This window comes from Carcharhinus amblyrhynchos, chromosome 13 (genome assembly GCF_965287045.1).
Source record: "Carcharhinus amblyrhynchos chromosome 13, sCarAmb.v2.hapA, whole genome shotgun sequence".
Classification (NCBI taxonomy): Eukaryota; Metazoa; Chordata; class Chondrichthyes; order Carcharhiniformes; family Carcharhinidae; genus Carcharhinus; species Carcharhinus amblyrhynchos.
The window spans coordinates 34,034,751-34,041,723 of NC_137336.1; the positions used below are offsets into that span (position 1 = coordinate 34,034,751).

At 41.7% G+C, this 6,973-nt stretch overlaps 1 protein-coding gene across 2 annotated transcripts in view; it reads right to left on the reverse strand.

Moving 5' to 3' along the window:
* fam13b (family with sequence similarity 13 member B) overlaps nt 1–2,044 on the reverse strand; it is a 112,331-nt gene extending 110,287 nt beyond the window's left edge. For both annotated transcript variants that reach the window (XM_080201505.1, XM_080201504.1), the window contains exon 1: nt 1,804–2,044. The gene's annotated coding sequence lies outside the window, so the exon portion shown is untranslated. The remainder of the gene's footprint in view (nt 1–1,803) is intronic.
* Nucleotides 2,045–6,973: the final 4,929 nt, after the last annotated feature.

Consider the following 6,973-nt stretch of genomic DNA (forward strand, 5'->3'; position numbering starts at 1 on the left):
TGATGAGAGAGGGGATTAAGGGTTATGGGGAGAGGGCGGGAAAGTGGAACTGAGCAGCGACAGATCAGCCATGATCTTATTGAATGGCGGGGCAGGCTCGAAGGGCTAGATGGCCTACTCCTGCTCCTATTTCTTATGTTCTAATGTAAAATCCCCTAGTCGCCAAACTCCTACACTTGTTCAAGTATAGAGGGAAAATTTAGCATTGCCAATATACTTAATCAGCACATCTTTCAGACTATGGGTGGAAACCAGAGCATGCGGAGGAAACCCATGCAAACTCCGCAGAGTGACCTTAGCCAAGTGTTGAATCTGGGTCCCTGGCGCTGTGAGACAGCAGTGCTAACCATTGTGCCACCATCTGCCCTGCTAAGTTATACTGTTAGCTCATATTGATGTATCATGTTGTCATAGAAACCTGATGCAAGTTTCTAGAAAAGATCATTTGAATGGCAGCATATAGTGTTACATATTAAGTATTCAATTTAAATGGTGACATTCAAGGGGAAGAACACTTCAAATGATTTAGATCACTATAGTTCTGAAAAGATGAAAAGGAGGCTCGATTGGAGCATAAACACTGGCACTGACGAGTTGGGCTAAATAGCCTGTTTCTGTGCCGTTTGCAACGTTTTAGCATGCATATAAATCCGTTCAAAACTGAGCACAATCTCAAGGGCGTAGTTAGGAAAAGGAAGAATCTTTATGTACAATAGGACAAAACTGAAGCATTTCCAAGTCGGGCCTCGTTCACTGTTTGAGTTGTATTTCTGTTCAGGAAGAAGTTATGTTAAATAACAATGTTATTTGCAAAGTACTAAGCCTTCCTCTAAACATATTTAGACAATAAGTAGTGAAATATTGGCTGTTTCTTTCACAGCCACTGAACTACTAAGATGCCAAAGCCCAGCTGCAAATTAAATGTAAACTCCCTGAAAGAGGGCAACGCGCACAACAAATTTGCACGACGAGAATGTGTACAAGGTGGTCCACTGAAAACATCCTGACGACCTTCTAGAATGATCTACAAAAATCTCCATCGCCCCATCACCCAAAAAAAACAAGCATGCGTGAAGGCGTTGATGAAAGTAAAGGCGGTCGCAGCAAGCAAGAAAACTCCAGGTCACGGAAACGATCACACCCGACAGACACTAAAACAGACAGCTGCACCAAAACGCTGTTATTGCGCAAAATAAGTGAACTTTTGTCGGCCCACTATCTAGATTTCCTTTTTTCAATAGGAAAGTAACACGGCTTCCGCCAGTAAAGCGACATTCCGGCCACCGGTAAACAAAGTATAATTATTGTTTTCTAATCAAATAAAAATACTGTTTAAATCCGTCTTCTACGCGCATACGTTTGTACAGAAGTCAATATGGATAGGTGTAGTTAAGAACTATCATCTCGAAATGTAGAAGTGATAAAGTAGCGGCCAAGCCTGGTAACCACAAGTGGCCACCAGTAAACAAGATACAATTATTGTTTTGCAAGACGCAAACGGAAGTTTGTCTTTTACGTGCATATGCTTACAGAAGTCAATACGGATGGGTGCAGTTATGGAAAAAAAATCTCCAAATACAGGAGTGTTGGCCGAGCCTAGTAGCCACAAACAGATACTCCCTCCCCCACAATCTAAGTGACCATCGCCGCAGCTCCTGGCTGACAACGTGGCGCATGCGTACTTGCCGTTGCCGGCTCTGCAGCCACGGGGCACCTGCGCAGTGCAGCCCCAGCGGCCGGCACTTAATTTGGCGGCTGCTCGAACAAGTCCGCGGGACTCGGGGCTGATCCCACACACATTACCTGTCCGGGCCCAAGCAACGCGAGCTCGGCACGCACCGCTCCGGCCTCGATGGTCACCGACCGTCACCGTCTGAAAATATGGCCTTGACTCGGTTTTAAAAGCGCTGCAGCTGCTAGTCTCCCGAAATTGCTGCGCTGTCTTCCGACTCTTTTTCCCCTCTCCGTGTGTGTTGTGTATATGTCCGCTTTCCCCCCCTCCCTCCTCCGCCACCGCCGAGATATTTTCTTCGCGAATGGTCAGGCAAGCTGCGTCACCAACCGAATCTGCTACCGGAAGCGGCGTCACGGGGCTGAGCTGAGCGGCCATTGGCTGGCGGGCGGTGCGGTTACGTCATCGGGAAGCCAGCCGCTGCTGTCAGGCAGGGCGTTGCCATGGAGCCCGGGATGGGAGCGGTAGCGAGTCAAAGCGTTCGGGGGTCGGCCTGCAAGGAGGAACAGCATCTCCCAACAAATCACCCTTTTACTACATATTCCATTTTAATCAGGGGAGCTGCAATATATATATATAAATTTACTACATATTCCAGTTTAATCGGGGAGCTGCAATATATATATAAAAATTTGCCACGGTCCATTTTAATCAGGGAAGCTGCAATATGTATATATAAGTTTACTACATATTCCACTTAAATCAGGGGAGTGCTACATATATATGTAAATTTACTACATATTCCATTTTAATCAGGGGAGCTGCAATATATAAATTTACTACATATTTCATTTTAATTAGGGGAGCTGCTATATATATATAAATTTACCACACATTCCATTTTAATCAGGGGACCTGCTATATATACATATATATAAATTGATTACATATTCCATTTTAATCGGGGAGCCTGCAATACAATGTTCAGTTTGGCATATTACAAATTAAAATGCCATTTTGACGGTTTACTTTTGGATATTTCAACTGTACTTTATGCTTTATTGATCTCAATGAGAGGATGTAATAATATATATATTAAATTTATTACATGTTCCCCTACATCAGGTGGAGCTTCAATGTTCAGATAGGCATTTTACAAATTAAGGTGCCACTTTGACTTTATTTTTGGATGTTACTACTGCAGTTTATGTGATGATTAACTAATTACAATGAGAGGGTGTGATAAATAGGCATTGTCGTCAGAGAAGAGACTAATGCTGTACACACTAGCACTGTAATGCCAGTGCTGGAATGTGATGCTGCAGTAATGCAGTCAAAACTGGCACTTTTTTTTATTTGGTACTTATTCTAATCAAAAAAGCCCATTCAAATTATGTCCAATCATGGTCTCCACATGAAGGACAAACAAAATCCAAGCTGACAAGACATTGCATCACATCTTGGGCTTGATCAAACAAAATGCAAGCTAACAGGATGAGGCATTGCACCCACTCCTGAGCATGATCTAACAATTCATCTTAGCCAAAAGGCCAAGTTGGCTTTAAAAAATTGCATTAGGTAGAATCCCGATTTAACCTCATTGATTACCTTGATTCTTTATCCTAGCTTAGGCAAACCATGATCACAGGCATCAGCACATTCCAAGTGCATTGAGCTTGCCTCATTCCCTGCTTAATCATGGTTTCATGCCTGCCACTGTAATCTTTATGCAATGAGTAACTAACACAACAATGCTACAAAATACAACAGGCCATTCAGCATCCCAAGTGACAAGTCTTGATTGTGAGACTACAGACACAGTAGGCTATTTGATACAAGTAATTATCATGCTGACCCTAATTTTAAAAATGTCACACATTTGGAATTCCAGCATGGTTCAAGTACAAGAGAACTGGTTGACCTCAGTAGTCAAGTAAAACTGTCAATTGTTGCACCAAGCCATTACCTTGCTGAGGTCAGAAAAAACAAAGCAGTAAAATCTTGTAAAAACAGAAGGTGCTGGAAAAACTCAGTAAATCTTTTATTTGCTGTTTTACAAATTTATAGACATTTGCCTTTGTGTCATCCATAACTTTAAGGCACCAATTTTAGGAAGGTACTGAATGAGTTTGGATTGAGGAAAGGTAAAAAATGCTTTTTGACAAATGCATGAATTGCCAATACCGTAAATGAAACTAAAAGTAAGTGACTGGTCTAAATGAATTGGGTAGTCATTCATTCTGAGAATATGGGAATTGCTGGCAAGGCCTGTATTTATTGCCCATCCTGGTTGTCCTTGAGAAAGTGGCGGGTGCCTTATTTTTTAACTGCTGCAGTGCATTTGGCGGTGGTACTCCCACAATACTGTTGGGTCACAGCAATATATGTCCAAGTCAGGATGATGTGTGATTTGGAGAGGAACTTGGGATTGATAATATTCCCATGCACTTTTTGCCCTTGTCTTTCCACTTTTTTTATGTTTTCATGGAATGTGGGCATTCCTGAATTAATTGCCCATCCTAATTGTTCGTGATCTTTCGAGGCATTTCAGAACACAGTTAAGGCACAGTCACATTGCTGTGGGAGTCACATGTAACTCAGACCAGACCTTAAAGGAAATTAGTGAACCAGATGGGTTTATACAAAAAAAGGTGACAACTTCATAGTACTCATTATTGGGATGAGATTTATATTCCAGATTTATTAATTCAATTCAAATTCAACTTCACATATCATCCCAGGCCCCTGGATTATTAGTCCAGTGACATTACCACTACACTGCTGTCTCCCCCCAGACGTTTTGGATTTTGGAGATGCTGCCAAAGAAGACGTGGCAACTTCCTGCAGCGTATACAGTAGATGCAAAAGCCAAAGTATATAGGAGGTGGAAGGAATGGCTATATAAACCGAGAGCTGATTAAGCAGTCAAGAGTATTGATTGAATACACAGTGTAGTCATGCTAAACCTTTACAAATATTCTGGTTAGGCCTCAGCTTGGGTATTCTGTACCATTTTGAATATCAAACTATGGGTGAAATGTGAAAGCACCAGAGAGAATACAGAGGGGATTTAGCAGAATGATACAAAGGACAAAGGACTTCAGTTATATTGAGAAATTAAACAAACTGGGATTGTTCTCCTTGCAACAGAGAATATTAAGAGGAGACCTTATAGAGGTCTTCAGAGATATGAAGCATGTTGATACAGCAAGTATGGAGAAAATACTTCCTGTAGTTAGTAGGTCTGTAATCAGAAGGCATAGATTTAAAATAGTTGGCAAAGGCACTAAGTAGAATACTGAGACATGTAGAAGAACAGAGGGACATTTACAGAATGCATGTCCACAAATCCCTGAAGGTAGCACGGTTGATGGATAAGATGGTTAAGAAGACATATGGTATACTCTCCTTTATTAGCTGATGTACAGGATAAAAGACGGGAAGGCAATGCTAGAACTGTATAACTCACCAGTTAGGCCATCGCATTATAGGAAAGAGTGTGATCACCCTGGAGAGGATGCAGAGGAGGTTTGCAAGGATAGCTACAAGAAAAAGTCATATAGAATAGGGTTTTGTGAAACTGAGGAGGCTAGGAGCAGATTTATGTGTCCAACATTATGAGGGGGCCTGGAGAGGATAGAAAGGACCTAGTTCCCGTAGCAGAGAGATTAATGACTTTCAGGGCTCTGCCAAAAGCTGGAAAGTGAGATTAGGCTGTGTAGCTCTGTTTCAGCTGGCATAGGTAGGTCAAATAGCATCTTTTTTTGCTGAAAACTTTCTGCATCTCTATTAGAGAGAAATGAGAAGAAACTTATTCACTCAGAAGATTGTTAATATCTGGATTGCACTGTCTGAAAAGATAGTCGAATCAGGTTCCATAGAAATTTTTAAAATGACACAATCTTGAAGATGACTAATTTGCAGGGTTATGGGGAGACAGCTGAGGTGTGGGACTAAATTAGGTTGATGGGCTAAGTGCCCTGCCATGCTGTAAGATTCTGTGATTCAGATTTGTGAGAACTGTGCTGATTGAGCCATGAAATTGAATAGATTAACTCAACAATAAGTTAGATGTGATAACTGAATTGAAGTCATGGCAAAGACAGCTGAGTGAATTCCTGAATGAGTCATTACAGTTCTATAAATATAACAAAAGTCAATATTGCAAGATGCTGATTGAATAAGATGCTGACCAAGGGAAGTTTGTGCTGAGATAACATGAAAGAGGGAATTTTGTCTGAGTAGGAGTTGAGCTTTGAGATGGATGAAGCTCATTACATTTTCTGAATATTTTATAATGTTTGTACTTGTTAATAGCTAAGCAGGTAGGAGTATAAACATGGCAATATTACGAGCTAGGTTGGTGTTTGTGCAGCATGCATGCTGCAGAATATCTTGATTCTGCAAAGTGTTCAAGAGTGCACATGCATACCTTGTACTAAATCTCGAGTACCATGCATGTGCTGTTATTCATCTTCTGTTGCAGGAATGTGGCTCAGGGCAAGTAACTTAGAATGTCTTAGAATCCCTACAGTAAAGAAGGAGGCCATTCAGCCCATCAAGTCTGTATCGACCACAATCCCACCCAGGCCCTACCCTCATATCCCTACCTATTTACCCACTAATCCCTCTAACCTATACATCTCAGGACACTAAGGGCAATTTTAGCATGGCCAATCAACCTAACCTGCACATTTTGGGATTGTGGGAGGAATCTGAAGCACCCGGAGGAAACCCACACAGACACAAGGAGAATGTGCAAACTCCACACAGACAGTGACCCAAGCCGGGAATCGAACCCAGGACCCTGGAGCTGTGAAGAAGTAGTGCTAACCACTGTGCTACCGTGCTGTCCTTTGTCTTTGTTCAAAACTGAAATCCAGATCGAATGTATTTGTCCACTAGTGCTTGTTGCATTATCAGCATTTCTTACATTGGTGTTTACAATTTATCACTTCATAGAGATGTCTGTCTGTCTTTTTTCTAGATACTGCCCTTGTAGGAAAGGTGTGGATTGGCTAGCTGCTGAATATGACTCAGGATGATGTGGGCTCCCAACATTCTTCTACAGTGACAACTGCTAATGCCATCTCCATTATTTTAATGGTCACCTGGACTTGATTGCTCTGTATGGATCTTTGAAAGAGACAACTTCATGAAATGAACAGAATGTTGCCCCAACAAACTGTTTTTCCTTCTAACATCATCTTCTAACTGGCAACTCCTCAACATGTCTTTTTTTAACTTCATTTACGGAATGTGGGCTTCATTGGCTGGGACCACCATTTATAGCCCATCACT